Genomic DNA, 24,211 nt, shown 5'->3' with positions numbered 1-24,211 from the left:
TCAGGTTCCCGTATGTACCAGAGCCAGGGGCCTGGCCCGTTCCCAAGCTCAGCATGGGTTCCCAGTTAGAAGGCAAAAAGAGAGAAGAAATAAGGAAAAAGAAAAAAGAAAAGAAAAGAAAAAAAGAAAAAAAAAAGAAGTGAAAAGAAAGAACAGAAGGAGAAGAAAAAGAAAGAGAAAAGAAAAGGAGAAGAGAAGAGGAAAAAAAGAAAAAAATAAATAAATAAATAAAAAAAAAATAAAAAAAAAAACAAAAAAAAAAAAAAAAAAAGACAAAAACAAAAACCAAACTAACAAATAACACAAAGAGACCTAACCCAGAAACAGCGAAAACACAAACACAAAAGAACAAAAACAGAGCTACACAGCACCACAGCGCATCGCTAAACGAAGGGATACACAATTCTGAAGTATACAGTTCAGCGGCTCAATGATCGTGTTTTTGCGCCTTAGCGCAGCTCCGCCCCTTCACGCCCGCTCCGTTGGTTCCGGAGCGGCAACTCAGTGTTTAAGTCTTAGCGCAGCTCCGCCCCTTCACGCCCGCTCCGTTGGTTCCGGAGCGGCAACTCAGTGTTTATTTTACGTCTTAGCGCAGCTCCGCCCCTTCACGCCCGCTCCGTTGGTTCCGGAGCGGCAACTCAGTGTTTATTTTAAGTCTTAGCGCAGCTCCGCCCCTTCACGCCGAGTGCCGCCGGCGGAGATGGCGCGGGCCCAGAGACCAGCGGGGGGCGCCGGGGAGAGAGAGCCGCTGGGCACCTTATGGCTCCCGAGCGATTCCGACTTTGCTTTCAAGATGGCGCCCGCAGCGCTCCGGGGTCGGAGGGGGACCGGCTCCCCGGCAGGCAGAGACCAGGGACCGCCGCTGCCGGGGGGTTTGGCGGGCAAAGCCGCCGGGGGCCACCGGCTGAAGAACCACCGACAAAAGTAGCGCAGAGGTACAGCGCAATTCGCTGATCGGGGATTGATCGTGCCCCTCCCCCCTGGCACAGGTCCGTCCCTTCTCGCCAAGGACTGTCTCAGCCGAGACTTCCCAGGTTCCAAGCTATTCTCCCGAAAAAGCCTCCTGTCGGCAATGCCCTACGTCTCGCTCGGAGATTCTGCTCTGGCTTGCGAGGGGGTCTCCAAGCAATTGGGGGTGGAGGTCAGTGAGGAGCGCAAGCCGCTTTTCCTAAAGACTGCCCCCGCCCCACCTGGGGGCGGGCGCAGCCGCCTGCGCTCCGCTGGCTACTGTCTGTTCCGCGCCTTCCGCAGAGTTCCGCGATCTTAATTTCTGTTCACCTCAGACCTCACTTGCTCTGTTTGTCCCACGCTGATTCTCCGTGGATTCACACCGCTGTTCCTGTGTGGGAGCGGTCCTCTAGCGTTGTGGCAGGTCCGGATCCACGGTTCCTCGCCGGAGCGCAGATCCAAGCAGTCACCGCCACTCCGCCATCTTCCTCAGCTCTCCACAAAAGATTTTTATGCTTGGAAAATAAAGTCCAATTTATATATTTTTCATGTGTTTGTGTTTGTATCATATCTAAGAAGCCCTTGCCTGACCCAAGGTCACAGAAATTTATACTTGTTTTTCTTCTAAGAGTTTTATATTTTTATCTTTTACTATTAGTTCTTTCACCATTTTAAACTAATTTTTGTATATGGAATGAGGTAAGGGTTTGACTTTGTATTTTTGAATGTGACAATCCAGTTATCCCAGCATCATTGATTGAAAAGGCTATTCTTTCTTCATGGAATTGCTTGGAACCCTTATTGAAACTTATTGAAAATCAATTGACATGAAATGTAAAGACTCATTTCTGAGTTCTTGTTTCTAATCCACTGATATGTAAGTCTATCTTTATGCCTTAAAGACCACACTGTCTTTAATACTGTAGCTTTTTAGTAATTCTTTCAACTTTGTTATTCTTTTACAAGATTATTTTTGCTATTCTGGATCTCCTGCATTTTAGCATTAGTTTGTAAATTGTATGCCAACTATTTAGATAACCTAGAAGGAATGAATAAATTCCTAGAAACAACAAATTACCTAAAAGAAAAGACTCAAAAAAAAATAGAAAATCTCTATAGACCTATAACAAGAGACTAAATCAGTAATCAAAAACCTCCCAACAAAGAAAAGCTCAGAACCACAGGGCTTATAAAGGCAGCTGAGATCTTAATAGGGTATATGATAAATCTGTAAATAAATTTGTAGAGTACTGCCATCTTAACAATATTAAGTTTTTTAAACAATGAACATGGCCTGTCTTTCCATTTATTTAAGCCTTCTTTTATTTCTTCAACAATGTTTCATAGTGTTCAGTATACTTCTTTTGTTAAATTTATTCCTAAGTACTTAATTCTTTTTGATACTGTGTAAATGGAACTGTCTTCTTAATCTCAGTTGTAGATTGTTCATTGCTAGTGAGTAAAATTGATTTTTGTATATTGATCTTGAATCTCTCAACCTTACTGAACATGTTTATTATCTCTGATAGTGTTTTTGTAGGTTCTTGGGATGTTCTGTGTATAAGATCATGTCATCTGTGAATAGAGGTAGTTTTACTTTCTGCTTTTCAATATGAATGACTTTATGTCTTTTTTTCCCCTTTAATTGTTCTAGCCAGAACTTCCAGTATAATCTTAAATAGAAGTGGTAAGAACATACATTTTATTCTTGTTTATGACTAGAATTTATAAAGAAAGCTTTCAGTCATCCACCATTAAGGATGGTGTTATCCATGGGTTCTTAGTAGATGCCCTTAAGCTGAAGAAGTTCTCTTATATTCCAGATTTGTTAGGTGTTTTTTTTTTTTTTTTTTCAATCATGAAAGGGTGTTAGATTTTGTTAAATGCTTTTTCTGCTTCTACTGAAATGGTCATGTGGTTTTTGTCCTTTAGTCTTTATTATGATACATTACATTGACTGATTTTTGTGGATTGAACTTAATATTGTGTCCTGTTCCCTCCTGGCTTTCGTGGCATCTTGTGGGAAATCAGCTCTCTGTTATTGAGGATATCTCCTACAGGATGAGCCATTTCTGTCTTGCTACTTTCAAAATACTCTTAGTCTTTTGACAGATGGTAATGATGTGTCTAGGTGTGGATTTCCTTTAGTTTACCCTTGCCTGGGATTTTTAAGTTTCTTAGACATATATATTATTGCTTTTCATGAATCTTACTAAGTTTTTGGCCATTATTTCTTCAGATATTTTTTTCTGTCCTTTTCTGTCCTCTCTTTCTGAGACTTCCATTCTGCATATGTTGGTACACTGGACGGTGTCTCACAGGTCTCTGAGGCCTGGTTGTTTTTCTTCATACATTTTGTTATTGTTTGTGAAACTGAACATATGAATTGAAGTTTGCTGATTCTTCTGCTAGCTCAAATCTGCTGTGGATCCTCTCTAGTGAATTTTTCATTTTTATTATTGTACTTTTTATTTCCAGAATTTCTAGTTTTTAAATATTTTTTATCTCTTTATTGATAATCTCTATTTAATGATACCTTGTTCTCATATTTCCTGTTAGTTCTTTAGAAATGATTTACTTTAGTTCTTTGGACATATTTATAATAGCTGATTTAAAAATCTTTGTCTAGTAAGTTTAAAACCTAGATTTCCCTAGGGATGGTTTTTATTGACTACTTATTTTCCTATGTATTTTCTTGTTTCATTGTCTCATAATTCTTTGTTAAAGACTGGTTATTTAAAAGAGTATAAGGTGTTAATTCTGGAAATTATATTCCTTCTCAGTATTTGTTTTGGTTGCTGTTTTTCTGCTGCTGCTGCTGCTGTTTGTTATTTAGTGAGTTTCCTGAACTAACTAAAATCTGTATTTTTGTTGTGTACGGCTACTGATCTGCTCAGTTAGCTTAGTGGTCAGGTAATGATTGGACAGAGAATTCCTTAAATGCCTTAAATGAATAAGTCTCTCAATCTTTGTGAGGTCCTCTGTGTTTATATTTGGGGAGGCCTTCATTGCTCTGTAGATAGTTTAAACTCTATTTTAGCCTTTATTTCCTATTTATGAATAGCCTTGAGGTCAGCCAGAAGTGAAAGGTTAATGTCTTTTCAGGTTTTTCCTGAGCATATTCACAGCCCTGAATAGGTGAGTCATCTTTTAGATTCCCAAGAATGTGTTAAAGCTTTTCAAACTCCACATTGAAATCTCATTACCAGGTTTTTTTCTTTTCTATCTTTCCTTCCTTCCTTCCTTCCTTCCTTCCTTCCTTCCTTCCTTTTCTTTCTTCTTCTTCTTCTTTTTTTTTTTTTTTGTCAGCTTCTTATTTCCCCAACTGCTATTGTCACTCAAGGCAGGTGTGATATTAATCACCTGATTGTTCTAGAAAAAATCCCCAAGGAAAACAGTGGTAGCACTGCATGAGCTTTGATTCAGGTCAAATAGAAACCAACCCTGTAGGCTGGGGTCCCTGGGTCACTGTCACACAGGTCAAACAAGACAATTCTTTGGGAGTGGAACATTTCTGGAAGACTCCTGACTTGTTTTTCCTCTTCTGATGGCTTCTGGTTTACACAGCTATCATGGAGCTGGGGAAAGGGAGATGAGAATACGACAAGTTAAAACATTACAAAAATCCCTGTTTTATTTGAGATTTAATCTGTTTTTCTTGAATAAATATTCCTCAGATCTTTGTCAGTCTGTGAGTAATTTCCAGTATTCTGAGAAAGTTGATTTTGATATTTTTTGCCAGTGTTCTTATTGCTTTTATAGAAGAGCAGAAATTCAGTGATCCTTACTCTGCCATTCTGAACATTGTTTTATTTTTGATATCATGCTAACCCAATGCTTACCTCCCATGTTAAAAATGAAATTCGCAAACCCCACATCCTCCACAAGACACTGCCCCATGTCTATTCTCCTCTTGCCATTAAAACTACTTGAAAGAGTTGTCTGTCCTCATTGTCTTCTCTTCTTCTCATCCACCTCCCTCTGCAGTCACTCCAGATAAGATTTTGTCCCCATCTTTTTACTAAAAAACAACCTTTCTCGAAGTCACCAATGTTCTTCATGTGGCTAAACTAGAAGTTCAATTTTCAATCTCCATCCTACTGAATCTCTCAGTCAAATTTTATACAGATCACACTCTTTTCTTGAAATACTTTTCTTCTTTGTTTTTGGAACCCCACACTCTGCGAGTTTCCTCCTATCTTACTACCTCACTGTCATCTTCTCTGTGGTCTCCCTTGAAAGATCATATTTCTAAATCTTAGAATTATCCAGGGGTTAGTCCAGAACCTTTGCTATTGTCTTTCTACATGTAGTCATTGCAGATATTATCCATTCCTATGAACATTTATATCAACTTCATGTTGATTCATACTATATTTCACTAAAATCTAAACCATGAATTATAGAAAAGTGCAGTTCACAGAGTTAGAGCTATAGTGGACCAAAGCATTAGGGTGTAAAAGTATTACTAGGATCATTACCTTTCCAATCGCCATAGGGACTTGCAGTGTGATGGCAGATTAGCTAGAGGCCTACTGACACCCAGGCTTCTTGGCAGACATAGGAATGAACACACTGAGACAGTATGAATAGTCCTAAGCATTATGTACCCATAGATATCAACTAAAAGCCATATGCAACATAGCTTGTGATTATCTTCCATTAATTGTTTACTGGGAATTGGGGAAACTCTTAGCCAGAAGAAGCTATGAGAATTGTCTTTTTCATGGTAAGGTGTGGCATTCTCTTTTCCATCTATCTAGTTCAGATTCTCTTCTATGCATCCCACACTCTTGTTTCTTTCTCTGATCATTTACCTGGGCCTATGTATTTTAAAACAAAAAGTCCTGTCTCTGCATATGCAGTTGCTACAACTTCATAAGTTAAATGCAGAATGTTACGGGCTAAATGTTTATGTCCCCCTAAAATTCATATGTTTAAGCCCTAACTACATGTAGAAAGATGTAACTAAAGGTTCCAGACTAAACCCTGGATTATTCTAAGATTTAGAAATATGATCTTTCAAGGGAGACAACAAAGAAGATCAGTAAATGCAATGGTATTTGGTAGTGAAGCCTTTCGAAGATACTTAGGTTTAGAGGAGGTTGTGAGGGTGGGGCCCTCATGATGGGACTCCTGGAAGAGATGCCAGAGCTCTCTCTATCTATGTGCATGCACCAAGGAAAGGCTATGGAAGCACATAGTGAGAGGGCAGCCATCTGCGGAAAACGAAGAGGGCCCATACCAGAACTCTCTTAGGTAGCCTGATTTCAGACTTCCAGCCTACAGAACTGTGAAAAATAAACATCTGTTTCTAAGCCACCAAGTCTGTGGTATTTTGTCATGGCAGCCCTAGCAAACTAAAACAGCAAATAAGCCCCTGCACTGGATATAAGCTCCTTGAGTGAGGCACCTGTGAGTGTGGTTTTTCACACTCCTGGACTGGTATATAATAGGCACAGATTCATATTTGTTGACTTAGTACCTGCTGCCAGTGACTTATTGCCTGGAAATGCCCTGTGGCTTTCCGTCTTTCACGCTCTCAGAGTTTAGCTACTGGCTTCTGCCCTCCCACAGTGGTGACACGCATTATGCACCCTTCTGGTGGGAAGACTGACTTTCAGAAGGATCAAGGGCAGATGTCCTAGGTCTAAAGTGCCCTGAACTGCTTTGGGCAAAATGGACATTTTAACAACATTGATTCTACCAATCCATGAGCATGGGATATCTTTCCATTTGTTTGTGTCACCTACAATTTCTTTCATCAGTGCTTTGTAGTTCTCCTTGTTGAGATCTTTCACCTCCTTTGTTAAGTAAATTCCTAAGTTTTTTTGTTTTCTTTGCAGCTATTGTAAATGGTATTCAATTCTTTATTTGACTGTCAGCTTGACTGTTATTATTAACAGCATATACAAATGCTGCTGATTTGTGTACATTGATTTTGTAACCTGAGACTTTGCTGAATTTGTTTATAAATTCTAGTAGTCTTTTGGTGGAGTTTTTAGGGTTTTCTAGATACAAGATTATAACATTGGCAATCAGGGGTAGTTTGACCTCTTTCCTAATTTGGATGCTCTTCATTTCTTTCTCTTGTCTGATTGCCCTGGCTAGAACTTCTAATGCTATGTTGAATAGAAGTGATGACCATGGGCATCCTTGCCTTATTCCAGTTCTTAGGGGGGATGGCTTTCAACTTTTCCCCATTCAGTATGACATTGGCTGTGAAATCATTTTATCAAAAAGATACCTGCACTCGAATGTTCATCAAAGCACAATTCACAATTGCAAAGGTATAGAATCAAATGAAGTGCCCATAAATTCATGAATGGATAAAGAAAATGTGTGTGTGTGTGTGTGTATACTCACATACATACAGACACACACACACACACACACACACCCCATGGAGTACTACTCAACCATAAAATGGAATGAAATAATGGCATTTGCAGCAACTTGGATGGAACTGGAGACCATTATCCTAAGTGAAGTATATCAGGAATGGAAAAATAAACACCACATGTACTCTCTAATAAGTAGGAGCTAAATGATGGGTACAGATGGGCACAAAGAGATGTAAAGAACATTGGAAACTAAGAAGGAGGAAGAAGGAGGGGGTGAGGGATGAAAACTTACCTATCAGGTAGTGAACACGTACTGATGGCAAGCACACTGAAAGCCCTGACTTCAGCATTATACAAGGTATCCATGTAACAAAAACATTTGTAGCCCCTTAATATTTTGAAATGTATATTTATAAAAAGCCCTGAACCACAATGAGCATACTGTTGGAGAAATTCATTTCCTCATTGCAACTATTGATGCCCATGACCCCTTGATCCATAATGCAAAATCTGGCTCCTGTCCTCTGTCCACTTCTGCAGTAATGGGGGCCAGTAATGAGGGCTACAGTCTGTCCTGCCCCCTGGGGTTTCCCAAATTCCTTCTCCTGCCCTTTCTCATCCCATTCAATTCCCAGTGAAGAGCCTTTTCTATCATCTGGTTTCCCTGTTGCCCTTAAGTGTAAATAATTTGGGTCCCGATAGATATTAAGTAGACAACTATTTCCCATACCTGATGTCGACCTTTAAAGATAGTCTTCTCAGCTGGAAAACAGTCTTTGGGCATTACTTCTGGAAGGCCATTGCGAAATGCAAATGGACTCAGAAACATGACTCCTCAGGGGCACCCAATTCTGTCTCACTTTCTCGGGTCCCAGGGCACAGTTAGCATCCCACACCTGGGTTTCCCTAGTACCTTGGCCAGAGCTCTGAGGTGGCAGAGTTAGTCACAGCAGCAGCTTTTCCTGGGGCTGCTCATCACCTTCGTGTCTCCCTTCACTGTTTTCCCAGGGAAGCTTGTGGTGCCCGTCTTTGGAGAGGTCTCCATATTCTCCGGCATCACGGCCAATGCTCCCCCAGTTGGTGTGTAGGTAAAGGCCCCATTGAGAATTCTGCCCCTCATTGCTCCATTGCCCCCGTGAAGGTAGATCTCACTGATCAACACAGTGTCCCATCATTTGTGGTTCAGAATTTGTGAGGTAAATACTTCATTTAGTTTCTGTTTGGGCTATAAGTTATTTCAAAATGGCAGACTGAACCACAATTGCAGATTAATGTACAAAAGACCAGTTTTATACCATTTGTAGTTTTGAAAAAGAAAATGGCTCCTTCCTTACTGTTAGAAGTTCATTTCTTATTAATAAGCTGTGAGGCTGGTCATCAGGCAGACAGACAAATGACAAATCTCAAACTGTGGAGAAGTACAGGCTCATATAACAATAATACCTACTTACTTGTCCAAAACCCTCCTGTGCTTTAAGTTGCTCAAGGACAGCAATCTTGTGCTATTATACCCCCAACACCCAGCACAGTGCCTGGTGTGTAGTAAAGACTTAGTAAATATTTGTTGACTGAATGACTAGCTCATTAAAATTTAAATGTAATGTGAACTAAAATAAAATCTGAAGCCCCATCCCCAGCCAATTGAATGAACTCCCTCTTGGCCAGCAGGACCCCAAGAATACCCTAAAGCTGAGTTGCTAGCCATAAAAAGGGAGGTCAGACATGCCTCATCATGCCCCCATCCCATTTTGGAGATGTCCATTGTAGGTCACTAACAGGCCTAAAGTTATGCAAGACAAAGCTTAAACCACACCTGCAGGTCCTCAATTTATCCAACAGGTCTTGTGAGTTTGAGTGTGTATCCTGTGACTTGTCTCTGATAACAGACTTCCTTATCTTAACTCAAAACATTCCAAGCCTTTAGACAAAGCTTCATTTCTTTAACCAATTACAAATCAAAGAATCTTTAAACCCACTTAAAACCTGTAATCCCCTGCTTTGAGATGTCCTGCCTTTTCAGGCCAAATCAATGTATGCCTTCACATATTGATTTATGACTTAATGTGTTATTCCTGTCTCCCCAAAACATATAAAACCAAATTGTAACCCAACCATGGGGAGACCACTTGTTGAAAGCTTCTTGGGCATGGCTCTGGGCCATGATCCTCATACTTGGCTCAGAATAAACCTCTTTAAATTATTTTACAGAGTTTGGGTTCTTTTCCATTGACAGTATGGTCACATATATCTTTCATATGTGACTTTTCATTAGAATTTGCTGAGAGTTCTGAGGGAGCTCAGAGAAGGACAGACACCAAAGACATTTCCTTTGCTTCACACAGGCCTGTGGACATGTCAGAGTGTTGGCACTCTCCCTTTCACCCTCAGCTTTCTACCTTCCTTCTTCTGCCCTCCTGAGGCAATTTGCTCTGCCTAGAATAGTTCTCTCTCCCACCCAACCCAACCCCAGTCAAAGGTCTCTGAACTGGGTGCTGTTGCTTTCTTCATGTCATCTCCCTAAAAGACACTGGGGGATAATGATGCCACACATCCAGGGAATAGATTTGCATTTTCCCAGTGTCCTTTGGGGCAGAATGCTTTACCCAGAGCAGTACATCTAATGGTGCTGCAACAGGCTACTAAGGGAGTTATTTTGAGACAGACGGTCCTGTCTTCAACTTGTTTTTGAAAGCCTACTCCATTTCATCCTAGGAATCCACTTAAACACGTAAGCTCCATTTTCTTGTTCATTTAAGGAGACATATTAGGTAATTCTTCATTCCAATCAAAACATTCATTCTTCATACCCTTAGCTGTTTTGTTGTTTTTAACCAAACGCATGGATAGGTTCTAAAAGTCATTTAAGCCTGTCAAAGGAAAAGATAATAAACCAGATGACAGAGACTCTCTTGGACATATTAACATCCAAACTCTTCTGAATCCATGCTACTAAATACCAGTTGTATTTCAAACAGCCTCAGGTTATAAGGATGATGACTAATGAATTATAGGGGAAGGTAATTAACTTCCTACACTCCCTAGAAGCTTACTTTGTGAGAACCTCTCTGACACTCATTTATAGACGACTGTAAGTTCTGATTAGCATTGTTAGGAAAACTGCCCACTTCTTTTCTATTTTTAGGCTCCTTTCAGACTGGGGGTGTAGTTCCAGCAGGCTGTGGAAACACTGGCGCTGGCGCTGATCACAAAGGGAAGTGTGAAAGGGGTGTCACCAGTTCCTTCACTATTAACCAACAATGATGTTGAGGGCAAGTCTTTTAAACACTCTTTGTCATGAATTTCCTTATTTGTAAAATGAGGGGGTGAGACACAATGACCTATGAGTTTCCTTCCCTACTTTACGTTCAATGATCTAAGCTTTCTCATCCTAAGGCAAATGAAATATTATAGAATGCTAGGTGGTTTATGAGGTTTTCAATGACATGTAAAACAAAAATTAAAGCTGAACAAACTTTCCTACCTGGACAACTTCCTTTTATGACTTCTTTGGGCACTAAGAAAGGAGAATGACAGATTTTCCTTACGCAGCTGACATATTGAACAACCTCAATGTGTGGATTGGAATCAAAACCCAATTTTATTTTTACCTTTAATGTTATTCCATGGTGGTAATCATTTGCCCATAGTAATCTTTTTTTTTTTTTTTTTTTTTTTTTTTTTTTTTTTTCTGCAGGCTCATGAATTTCCCCTCACTCTTAGGAAACAGTGCACCATTTGCTTTAAGAAGCAAACACTCTCAGTTCAGAATTTATAAAGTCCCCCTCCTTGTAATCATCAACATGACAAAATTAACTTAGGATAATACTTTCTTCCCTCTGCCAATCTGGACCTACCTCTCAGAATAGGGAGTGAGGTCCTTCTCCCAAGCAAGGTCCCAGTGGGGCAGGCAGGTGGGAGAAGAATAATGATAAGGAGACTTTATGCTCTGGGGGCTCCTGCAGTTGGTTAGAGCTGACTGCCTCTCCCATAAAGTGCTTTGGAGGATCCCCTTGAAGATTTCCTAATGGAAGCTTCTCTCTTGCAGTTTCCTTGACCCAGGGGGAAACATTTAATCTGAGTGGTCAAGCCACCTTTCTCAGCCCTTGGTCATCGGGTGTTGTGCACTCCCCACCCACATTCTCCCTGTGGAGGTCTCCTTACCCCTCTACCTGGCCCTGTTGGACAGCCCACTCCAGCTTCATGCCACATCCTGTTGCTCACCATGGGAAAGCTCACGTATCCATTGCCCCTGCAAACTCTGGGAGACCCACCCAATCTCAACAAACTTCTCTTTTCTTCAACATTTTTGAAGCAGGCTGAGACTATAGCCCATAGTTAGCTTTACTTTTCTTAGTTGTGAGTCAATCTCCAGCCTTTAGTGTCTCCCAGGGTTAGGGAACAGGTTGTCAACACCTTCTGAATGGACACATTGGAAGCTACCCAGCACCTTGGAGGCCTTCAGGCAGGTGGCTCATTTCTCATTTTTGCCCTCTGATAGCCCCAGATCCTCCCCCAAAAGAGAGGAAGAAGGGGAAACAGCAAAACAACAGGTCTGTCAAAAAACCAATATATATATATATATATATATATATGTATATGTATATCTTCAGTAAACCTGCTCTCCAAAACTTCCTCTGATGCTTTTGTGCCTTTGACCTCACTGAAATATCCAAAAATTAAGGGATTTTCATTAGCTCTATCAATTCAGCATTAGGGAGTGGTGAACAGGTGCATTTCTTCCTCATTTTGGTAATCTGGTATCTATTGTACTGGTGCTTTAGTTGAAACTAGTCACAGAAAGAGTCTTATTCTAACATCCTGTCATAGTCATGTTAAATCCATGGCTGACATTTGAGCTTAGAACAACATATTTGAAAAGATAATGAAACAATGGAAAATATTTTAATTCTCTAGCACAAACATACACTTTTATGGTTTTACTTTTGAGTCTATAAAACTATGCTACTTCTTTTATAGCTGTAATCTAATCATGCATATGCCTTTGTGATCTATTTTTATAAACTTGTTCCTCACAAACCCTTTGTTAAGTCATGCTTGGAATTTTAATTTGTGCATATTATCCTCTATACTGAAGTGCCATTTATTCCTCAAAGACTCTTCTAATGCCTAGGTTGTGGCCAATCCTGGTTCAGGTATTGGAGTTGCAAAAGTTAGAAGAATCAAATGAACACCGTGTTTAGGAGGGTGCCAACGATTTTAATGCCATACTGTATTTGCCATACGACAGTTAACCACATGGGGTGGGGGTAGAGAATAAGATGCATCCAAGTTTTTAAAAGGAAATTAGGAAGGAACCAGAAAGAAAGTGTTGAGATGCCGATGGAGGATGTGTGGGAGGCAGACAAGCAAGAGGAGGCACCCCTGGTGGGAGGAACAGCTTGTGCAAAGGCAGGGGCCTTATTTCCGTCTATCGTAAAAGATGTGAATGTTTCTTTTTTCTTTTTTGTTGCAAAACCGTTGTTGGATTGTTCTAAAATTAAATTAAATAATCCTTTCTCTCTAAGTATAGAGTTATACTGAAAAGCTAGCTTTATTATACATTAAGTTAATTGCTTCATCTACATATAGTCTTTCCATGCAATCCCCAGGATTTATAATTTTATTTGTGGGCCAGTACAATATTTCTTAAAGTCGTGTTACTTTTTGATCTTTTCAAGTACCTAAAAAGCTAACCTACATTCATAGCTTCTTTGTCAAGCAATTCTTTTCTAAATTGTTCTAATTCTACTATTGTCTTAAAGGAACCTAGCTCTCTGTTGATATTTTCAGATATCAAAAGTATTTTTGATATTTTACAACACTCAAAGACAAAATTGCTTCGAATTTTTAGCTGAATTAATCATCGATTTCATTGCATTCGCTCTGCCTTTGGCTTTAGATGAAAATCTTATACAAAAGGCTTGAAGCCAAATCCTATAGATTGTTTGAAAATGTTTTGTTCCCCTTATTGCTGGTGTTTTGTTCAGTTTAGGTTTGTTTCTTCACACAAGCTTAAGTGCACATACCTTCATAATCTCCTAAATGATTTCAAAATCTCTCTCTTTCTTTGAAAGTATGAGGTTTAGTCTGTGTCTTCCAAACTGTGTAATTTGATCTACTGAGCAAAATCACCAGATAATTGCCTGCTTCTCGACTTTGCTTTACAGATGGAGGCATTCTTCTGAGCGTCTGAAGATGGTTAAGCCCCTTATTTTATGCTGTGTTAGGTTTATATAGGTTTAGTTCCATATATTTCTTTCTCTCCTTGCTCCTAAAACTCTAAAGAAAATATAGACAAAAATAAAACATATAATAGAGGCTCCATTTTGGGTCAAAGTTAGGGTTCAGGTGAGGCTCCAAAATACCTGATAAACAAATGGGGTGGGTCCTTAGGAGTTGACCGGCATGAGGACTCCAAGCTAGGGGAATGAGAAAGAGATAGTAACACACCCTGACGGGGTGGCACAGACAGCCTGGAGTCTTTCTCCAATTTGGGGAAGTGGGGAGGATAAAAGTTTTCTAATGGTATATGCCATGCAGTATGTAGACCCATACTACCACAGTGACAGAATGGCTTTGGAACTTCAACATTGCTTCTCGGGAGTAATTCCATGCACAGACATAAGCATTCCTGTGAGATATACATGAAATGCCACCCTGAAGTGGCCTTGCATGCAAATTACATGAGTGTGGGCAGATGGGGAAAGAATGTGACGTACGCCACATGGTAGCAGAGAGCACCCCAAGAAAACTCAGGTGAGACCAATCAAAGGACTCCCTAGTCTAACTGCACAAGGCCCAGAGGAGTTCAAGTTCTTGGGAATCCCTGTGGTTTCAAAACCAGGGGAAAAGGAGCTATTGCTATTAATAATATTTGTTTACACAAAGAGGCTAATGGGATCTGAAAAAAGACAAGTTGCATGTAAACACTATTTGAATACGTTACAGTTAATAAATGTTACCTGGACTATACAGGACATTTTCCTCGAGTTCTGTAATTCTGAAAGATTTTGGAATTGTCTTAATATCAAAACAAATAAATAAATTACCCTAGAGTACTTTGAGCAAACTAGCAACATCATGTAGTAGGAAACTCATTAAACTGAACTCAAAAGGCTCATTTATTTATTATTTATTTATAATGGTTGTACATATTTATGGGGTATATGTGATAATTTGACACATATGTAATGATCAAATCGAGGTAATTAGGATATCCATCAATTCACACATTGGTTACTTCTTTGTGTTGGGAAGATGTCAAATTTTCTCTAGCTATTTTGAAATATACAAAAAATTCTTGTTAACTATAGTCAGCAGAAGACATTATTTCTAGCACAGATGCTCCTTGATTTACCGTGGGGTAATGTCCCAGTGAACCTATCATAAGGTGAAAATGTTGTAAGGTGAAAATACACTTAATACACTGTAGAGCAGTGGTCCCCAACCTTTTTGGCACCTGGGACTGGTTTCATGGAAGACAATTTTTCCACGGACTAGGGGTAGGGGGTTGGTTTCAGGATAATTCAAGTGCATTACATTTATTGTGCACTTTATTTCTAGTATTATTACATTGTAAGATGTAATGAAATAATTATATAACTCACCATAATGCAGAATCGGTGAGAGCCCTGAGCTTGTTTTCCTGAGACTAGATGGTCCCATCTGGGGGTGATGGGAGACAGTGCCATCCAAAGCGTGTTTCTTGTGTCCTGCCTACTCCACAATCACATTTTTGTTGGTGTCACTGCAGAAAACCCTGCTTCATAAGGATAGAATGTTGGAAATTGAAGCAGGTTTGCCAGTGTTTTTGTGGCAATCTCAGGATATTCTGCCTTGACTTTAATCCAGAACATATGGAGATTTGAAGTTGTCTCCAACATATTTTTAAGGCCTCTGCCATTTGCGATCTCAAGCAGTTGATTCTCTTCTAGCACAAAGTTGATTCACATGGCTTATTCACAAATGGGTTGCAGATCCATTCCTTCCCAGTTTGGGGGTCTTTTTTAGTTGGGAAGTAATGCTCCAACTCTTCTCAAAGTTGAGACATATGATCGTGCACCAATTGGGAGAAAGAAGGCCCTGGCTCAGTCTCTTTCAAAATTTCTGCTAATGTTTGAAACATGTGAAAAATCCCAATGTTCACTTGTTGCCCCCATAATTCCAGTTTGGCTTTTAATGAAACCACTTTATCTGCCGACTTGAACACAGTTGTCATTCTCCCCTGAAGCAATAGATGGAGTTCGTTGAGCAAGTTGAATATGTCAGACAAGCAAGTTTTTTGACCCATTCTGTGTCACTGAAATGTGCTGCCAATGGTGACTGTTTTTCCTAAAAGAAATCTCTGGAGTGGCTCTCATGACTCAAAAACTCTGGCCAGTAATCTACCTTTAGAAAGCCATCTCACTTCTGTGTATAGGAGAAGATGTGTGTGCTCTGTGTCTGTCTCTTCACAGAGCTGCACAAACAGATGTGAGTTAAGGACATGTACTTTAATGTGGTTGATGATTTTAATTACATCCTGCAAAACGTTGTTCAGTTCAGGTGACATTTTTCAGCTAGCCAGCATTTCTCTAGGGATGACACAGTGCGTAGACTCACATCCAGAAGCGACCTCCTTGACCCGAATAGTGAAACCAGAAAGCCATGCAGTCATGGCAGCTGCTCTTTCCATGTATAAACCAACATGAAATGGCCAATTCAGTTTTCCTGATATATATAACCATTCAAAGACTTGAATAGTTCTGCAACTGTGGTGGGCTTGGCAACAAACGTGCACGTAACATACCCTCATGCACATCCTCCTGAAAACTATATTGCACAAAAACAAGCTTTGATACCTTGTTGTCAACATCAGTAGACTTGTTAACCTGGATTGCATACCACGGTGACTCATTAATTTTCTCTAATGATTATGCCTCAGTATCCTCTGCTATTTCATCAATTCACCTAGTTATGGTGGTAGCTGAAAGAGAAACACATGCCACCTTTTGAACTGCAGCCTCTCCTAGAAATTCATGGCAAATGCCCTTAGCAGCAGGCAGGATCAACTCTTCACTAATAGTAAAGGGCTTCCTAGCTTTAGCAATGCAATTAGCCACTAAGAATGATGCTCTCAGTACAGACACATTTGATGAAGTGGTGGCCTTCAATAATTGCTTCTGTTCTTCGTGTTCATATTTTTTTCTTTTGACAAACTCCAAAGTCTTGTCTTTTAATGCAGGGTGCTTTGTCTCCATGTGGCGAAGCAGTTTTGAAGGTTTTGCGGCTTCTTTGGATAACTGGTCACCACATATTATACACAGTGGGCTGGGAGAACGTGAATCACCTGTTGCAATGAACCTGTAATTTAAATAGGACCCTTGGTATTTTCTTTTAAATGTAGCTTTCATTTTCTTGGCAGTCTTAGAGTCTGCTGCTGTCTCATCATTGGGTCTTTCCTCCTTTTCAATGAAGCTCTCCAGCGATGTTTGTTTTTTACTAATTTTTGCTAGGGTTAGCTTGAGGGTTTACCAAAACTGTGACTGAGATAAATGCACAGTGCGGGAAAGAGGCACGGGCAGAAGTGGTAAACAAAATAATGGGCAGGCCATGTGTGGACTAAAATAAGTGTTGGATTCTGACTTAAAGCCTGTCACCAGATGCAGCTGTACAAATGAAGTCCATCAACTCACTTTGCCACTATAAAGCCTGCCAGCAGATGCAGCTTAATTGTCACTTGCCACCCACTGATAGGGTTTTGATATGAACTTGAAGGCAATTGACTTATTATGGTCTCTGTGCAGTCAAACCTCTCTGCTAATGATAATCTGCGTTTGCAGCTGCTCCCCAGCAAAGCATCAACACCTCAGCTCCACCTCAGATCATCAGGCATTGGATTCTCAGAAGGAGCGCGCAACCTAGATCCCTCACACGTGCAGTTTACAGTAGGGTTTGAGCTCCTATGAGAATCTAATGCCCCCGCTGATCTGGCAGGAGGTAGAGCTCAGGCGGTGATGCAAGCAATGGGGAGTGACTGTCAATACAGATGAAGATTTGCTCCCTCGCTCCCCTCGCTCACCCACTGCTCGCCCCCTGCTGTGCAGCCCAGCTTCTAACAGGCCAGGACTGGTACCTATCTGCAGCCTGGGGATTAGGGACCGCAGCTGTGAAGTATGGGCTGCTGGCAGGCATGATGGCACGGCTGACTGTGAGCTGTGGCTCGCTGCCGCTGCCCAGCATCCTGAGAGAGTATGATACTACATGTCACTAGCCTGGGAAAGATCAAAATTCAAAAATTGAAGTACTGTTTCTACTGAAAGCATATTGCTTTTGCACCACTGTAAAGTCAAAAAATCATAAGTTGAAACTTTACAAGTAGGGGTTTGTCTGTATCAGTTCTGTCACTAACTTGAGACACTCATTCCATCTGTCTGGTCTCATATGCCTTATTTGCAAAGTGAGGAGTTACGAAATGTGCCACAAAAGTAAACTACAGTCAGTCTCATGTATGACTATGAGGGAAAATTTCTCAATAAAATACTAACAAATAGAATTTAGCAGTGTATTAAAGAACAATGCATCTTGACCATGAAAGGTTTATTTCAGGCATGGAAGTTTAAGGTTAAGAATTCTATTAGTAGAATTCAGTGCATAAATATTTTAAAAGAAAAAACCATAGGGTCATCTTTATAAATTCCAAATTGTATTTGATCCTATTCAGCAACAATTCTGATAAAAGGAAACAAACCTCTGTTTATTATAGATCCCTATTTATCTTGATAAAATCTAGAAACCAATAACAAATATCAATGAAGGACTTAAGACATTCTTGTTATAGGCAAGACTAAGACAAGGATGCCCACTGTGGCAGCCAGTCTGCGAAGACAGCATCCAATGGGCATGACTCCTGGTATTAATGCCGTTGTGTAGTCATTTCCATGTGGAATCGCACTAGCCTGTGACATGCTTAACAAATAGACCCAGCAGAAGTATTGTGGTGCTGACTCCAGGGTCATGCCTTAAAATGACCTTACACAACACACTGTGTGTGCTTGAAGCCATACACCACATACGACATTAAGACACTAACTACTCTTCTGGAGAGAGAGTCCCACGGCAGAGGATCTGCAGGATGAGATGCCACGTGGCGAGAGGAGCACGTGGAAGAGCACTTAGCAGCCAGACATGTGAGTGATGAAGCCAAAACATTAAGCAAAACCTGCTATTGTAAAATTTTTACATTTCAGTGACTGGTCTGGAGACTAATTAGCCACAGTAATTAAATCATCATGACACAGGTACAAGACTAGGCATATAAATAAATGTACCATAATAGAGAACCCAGATATAAACTCAAGTACCTAAGGGGATCATATATATATACATATATATATATAAAATCAATATAATGTATTCATTTACATATACAAATATATGCATATACCTAAATGAGAATCAGATTGGTGCAGATAATATGAATCATGCATGCAACAAAAGTTGCTTGGACAATTGACATTCAGATGAACAAAAGGAAAAAAAATTGTATCCCATCATAAACAAAAATAAATTCCAATGGATAAAAGATTTCTATTTTAAATAATTAAACTATTAAAATAGTAGAGGAAAACATGGGCAAATATTTTTATACTCTTGGGGTGAGAAAGCTATTATAAGCAATTTAAAGACTCAGAAATCATAAACTAAATTATATGATGAAATTGACCAAATAATAATAAAAATGGAAATTCTGGTATGGCAAAATCATACAACAAACAAAATTAACTGACAAACTGGGGGAAATATTTGCAACCTGCTTGATAGATAAGTGAATAAAATCCTTACTATATAGTACTCATAAATCATCATACAAATGACAGAAAAATGAGAAAAAGCTATGAATAAGCAATTTCACGGATGCTAAATACAAGTATCTAGTAAAATCATTCATAAATTAAAATGGAAACTTAACATGAGATTTATTTATGCTGATGTTAAACATTTTGAAGAACGAGAGCATTTGCTTCAGGAAATGATCACTCTTAAATTGTTCTCCAGAGTTCAAACTTTAACATCTCTTTTAAAAAAATACTTTTTAATTGAAGAATAACCCACATAGTGAACAGTATTTAAAATCTAAATGCCCATCTTCACAAAGTATCATAAAGCAAACGTCTGTGTAACTACCACACGGTCAGGAAATAAAACGTTACCAGTATCTCCAAAGCCCACTTTGTGGCAGCTCCCAGTTACTTCTCCCTCTCTCTCTTCCTGAGGTAACTAGTTTTCTAATTTCACTACTATAGTTTACTTTTACTTATCTTTGAGCTTTATGTAAGTGGAATCCTTCTTTTACATCTGCCTTGTTTTGCTCCACAGTCCGTGAGATTTATCCTTGCTATTGCGTGTAATTGCCATTCTAATGTGTTTATTGTTGAATGAAATGTCACTGTATGAATATACACAATTTGCCATTCTAGTCTTGACATTTGAGGTGTTTCCAGTTTTTGGCTATTATGTGTAATGATGCTGTGTATATTCTTGTTTGTGTCTTTGTGTATTTGTACAAACAATTCTGTACAGTTTATACAGAGGACTGCCAATGCTTCCTCATAGGAAATGTCTACATTCAACTTTAATAGATAATGCCAGCATGTTTTCCAAAGTTGTACCAATTTACATTTCTACCAGCAATGCATAAGTGGTCAGGTTGTTATCAGTCTTAACTTTTGCCATTCTGGTATGTGTACAGCTTTAGTTTTCATTTTCCTTATGACTAACGAAATCTAGCACCATTTCTTGAAAAAGCTTAAGACAACTGCCTATTCAAGTACAGCAAATCCTTGAATAATGTAGTTTCATTATAATGTTAATGAGAAAATAAATTGCTTCTCAGCTAGGGCCACTGTTTATGTGGAGTTTGCATGGTCTCCTCATGTTTACGTGGGTTTGCTCCAGGGACTCTGATTTCTTCCCACATCTCAAAGATGTGCACATTAGGTCAATTAACATGTCAATTAACATGTGAAGTGTCCCAGTCTGAGTTGGTGTGGGTGTGTGCCTTGTGACACGATGGGGTCCTGTCCAGTGTGCATTCTCACCTGTGCCCTCCCTGGCTAGTCACAAAAACATCATCAAACTGGAATAATTGGGTAAATAATTATCTTATTTGTTTTTATTAATATTTCTTTTTCTTTTTTTTTTTTTTTTGAGACAGAGTCTCACTCTGTTGCCCAGGCTAGAGTGAGTGCCGTGGCGTCAGCCTAGCTCACAGCAACCTCAAACTCCTGAGCTCAAGTGATCCTCCTGCCTCAGCCTCCCGAGTAGCTGGGACTACAGGCATGCGCCACCATGCCCGGCTAATTTTTTCTATATATATATTTTTAGCTGTCCATATAATTTCTTTCTATTTTTAGTAGAGATGGGGTCTCGCTCTTGCTCAGGCTGGTCTCGAACTCCTGAGCTCAAACGATCCGCCCACCTCGGCCTCCCAGAGTGCTAGGATTACAGGCGTGAGCCACCGCGCCCGGCCAATATTTCTTAAATGTATGAATAGCTCACATTTATTTCAGTGTTTCATATTAGAAGTGTTTTTGTCTTTATTTAGAAGTTTGATGTTTTTGTTACTTGAAATATGCCAGGTACTTAACTCTTGTTTATATCGATTAACTTATGGTAAAATTGGTTCTGTTACATGTTGTTTCACTTAAAGTTGAAGTCTCCAAGACCCTATCAAAGATGTTAAGTGAGGATTTACCGGACCTTGCCCATCTTGGATTATCTGTGTTTTTCTTATTGAGTTGTAAGTAGTTCTTTATGTATTCTGTATAAGAGCCCTTTGTCTGAAAGGTGTTGGATATATATTCTCCCATTCTGTGGTTCCTTTTCTACTCTTTTAATGGTATCTCTACATGAAAGATTTTCTTAATTTTAATATAATACAAATTATCAATATTTTCTCCTGTGCTCCATGCTTTTTGTGTCTTTTAAGAAATCTTTTCTTGTCCCAGGTCACAAAGGTAGTCTTCTATATTATCCTTTAGAACTGAGCTCTCCAACGCAGTAGCGACTAACCACATGTAACTTCAGCTAACCACATGAAGTTCAATTAATTGAAATTAAATAAAATGAAAAGTTCACCTGTTCACACTAGCCATGTTTTTAAGGGTTCAATAGCCACAGATGTAGAACGTTTCCATCACTGCAGAAAATTCCACTGGTCAGATAAAATAATTTGCAGAACAATTTGTAGAGTAGAATTCTATTTTTAAACAAACAACAAGCAAACAAATATAAAAACAGCAACACTGTCTGCACATGTCTGAATTTGTATATGCACATGAAAAGTATGGAAATTAGTGCATCAAATGCTAACTAAGAGCAAATTGGAAGGTCTAAGTGTTCAACTAAAGCAAATAATAAGCCATGATGTTGCAGTATTCATTTAAATGAGGGTTAAAAATCTAGGTATGTACAATAGTGAGAAATAGGTTAGAAATGTTTTTACTGGAAAAAAACATGAAATGTAGTAATTTTTAGATTTTAATTAGAAATACCAGTTTGCAGGGTGTTATACGCAATTGTCCTAGTGTGTGTTGCCCAGGTCCGAGGGTGTCATTCACACAGATGATAACAAGGGCTGTGTAACCCTGCCAATGAAAAATATCATAGGTATACAAAGAAATGCCCTTTTCAGTTCTATTCCTAAAGTATCCTGGAAGCTGGTTCCCCAGTACACATGTGCAACAATCTGAGACTCGGGTTTGGTGTTAAATGTTATTTACCACTAAAAGGAAATAGAGATCCTTGGAGAATAGCTGACTCCACATCTTCAGGCTTGAAAGACGTCAACTTGAGAATAAAACATCTTGTTTTTGCCAGTGCATGAGGATGCTATCAGAAATTTCCTGAGCGTTGCTTTTAGGGGCATGCTGTACCAAGTTGTGGCAATTGCATCATCAAAAAGCATAAAAGCAAGTGTCATTTAATAAAATGTATTAAAAGATATCTGTAAAATAAAAATAAATGTAATGTTAAGTGCTGATTTTTTATTAATTATAGTGCTTATGGGATAATTGATATAGGTAAGTGAGAGTTGTTTCTATGAAGTATATACTGAATTTTTCTTTATCAATGTAGGCTGGAATGGGTGGATTTAGGGAATTATGAGAAAACAAAATATTTCTGGGAAAAGAAGGGATTTTGTTAGAATAGGAAGGACTGGATTCCAGAGGGTGTATCAGGGTGATAAACAAGCAGGATGACCCAAGGAGAAAGCAGAATTCACAGGATAGAAAGATTATCATCTCTTAATTACAAAACCTGGATAAGCCTTCTAACAATAAGATGTGAATAAAGCACACCTTCATTTCCCAAAATGCTAACACACTGTATCAAAATTATGAATAAATCTAAGAAGATAATGAATTTTTGCAATGCAGGCCAGGGAACAAAAAGCAAAACTTTTTTTTTTTTTTTTTTGGCAGGGGGAGGCATTTATTTTGTTTGCAGGCATGAGGTTGAAAAGTTCCACTTACAGGTAAGGTTTGATTGTAAAAAGAAGGTCCTACTGGGACCCATATAGGTCTGAAAGATCCTGGAAGACACGGCTGAATCTCATGCCATGACCAAGGATCATTCAATTAGGTCAGCATCCATCATCTTAGCAGGTTTTTGTGAGATGGTATTTTCTTTTGAGTCTGGAAAGATTATCCTAACCCTAGGGAGTTAGAAAAAGGTGAAGAAATGAATCAAAAGCATAGTATCATTACTTTTGTATTAGGGTAAGTAAATAGTGTAACAACACAGTTTGAAATCATGCTGATACTCTGAATGTTGTCTGTTTTTAAGGTGATTGAATAATTAAAACATGTTGACTAGTTTTACTGAAATGTTTTAGAGAATTTGGTTAATTAGATTTTAAATCAAGTTTTAAATATTTAAGAGAATTCATGAAATGTATAAATATTTATATATTTGTGATGTTTAAATGTTTAGAAGCATTGTGTTAAGTGGATTTACAGATTTTAATAAATCAAATGTTAAATAGAGAAGCACAAATAGAAGTATTCTTCATTTCCAGGTTTGTATTCCTAAAACAAAAGCTTAAGTTGGACACAACAAAAGATACAGTTAAGGAATATTTCAAGGGAGTCTCTTTGTGGTGATGGCGATATAAATAAATAAATAATTTTAAAAGAGAGCATGTAAAAACTGGGGAAATCCGAATAAGAGCTGTACCCAGGTTAGTAGTATTGTCCCAATGCCAATGTCTGGTTTTGACATGGACTGTGGGAAGCTGGGGGAAAAGTACATGGAAATTCTGTACTATTTTTTAAACTTCTTGTGAATCTTAAACTATTTCAAAATAAAAATGTTATAAAAATATACACAGATATTAGTTATTGCAGACAGAACAGGTGTACGCTGCTCTAGTGGTGCAGGCAGGTGAATCTGTCCAAACATGGGTCAATGTCCCAGTGTCCCTTGGCCTCATTTGGATGCTCTGCCTATGAACTCAGGCACTGGCATGACATGTGGGGTACATCTTGCCGCATCTGCTAAACCAGCTTTGTTATTTTTATTGCTGTTAATACTCTTGTGGGATTTAATGCAACAGGAAACATTTACAAGCATAAACACTACAGAAACAGTCACATACTATTATATACAGTAGTTCTGTCCTTTGGATAGTGCCTCCTTAAAAATTAATCTTCAGCCATCCTCCTAGATCATGTCTCTCACAGCAAAAGCTTTCTGGCTATTAAGGGTGCCACTCTTCCATTTAAAACCACCCATTGCCTCTACTTTTGCACTTAGAAAAGAAACAAGTCTCCTTACCATGCCTCAAGGACTTATAAAATCTGCCTATTGTTGACATTTCTAATTTCGTCCTGTGCACACTCCCTCATCCTCACAGCCTCATAGCTACGTGGGCCCTT

Source organism: Eulemur rufifrons, chromosome 29 (assembly GCF_041146395.1).
Source record: "Eulemur rufifrons isolate Redbay chromosome 29, OSU_ERuf_1, whole genome shotgun sequence".
NCBI classification, from domain to species: Eukaryota; Metazoa; Chordata; class Mammalia; order Primates; family Lemuridae; genus Eulemur; species Eulemur rufifrons.
Note: the sequence above shows the minus strand (reverse complement) of the source record.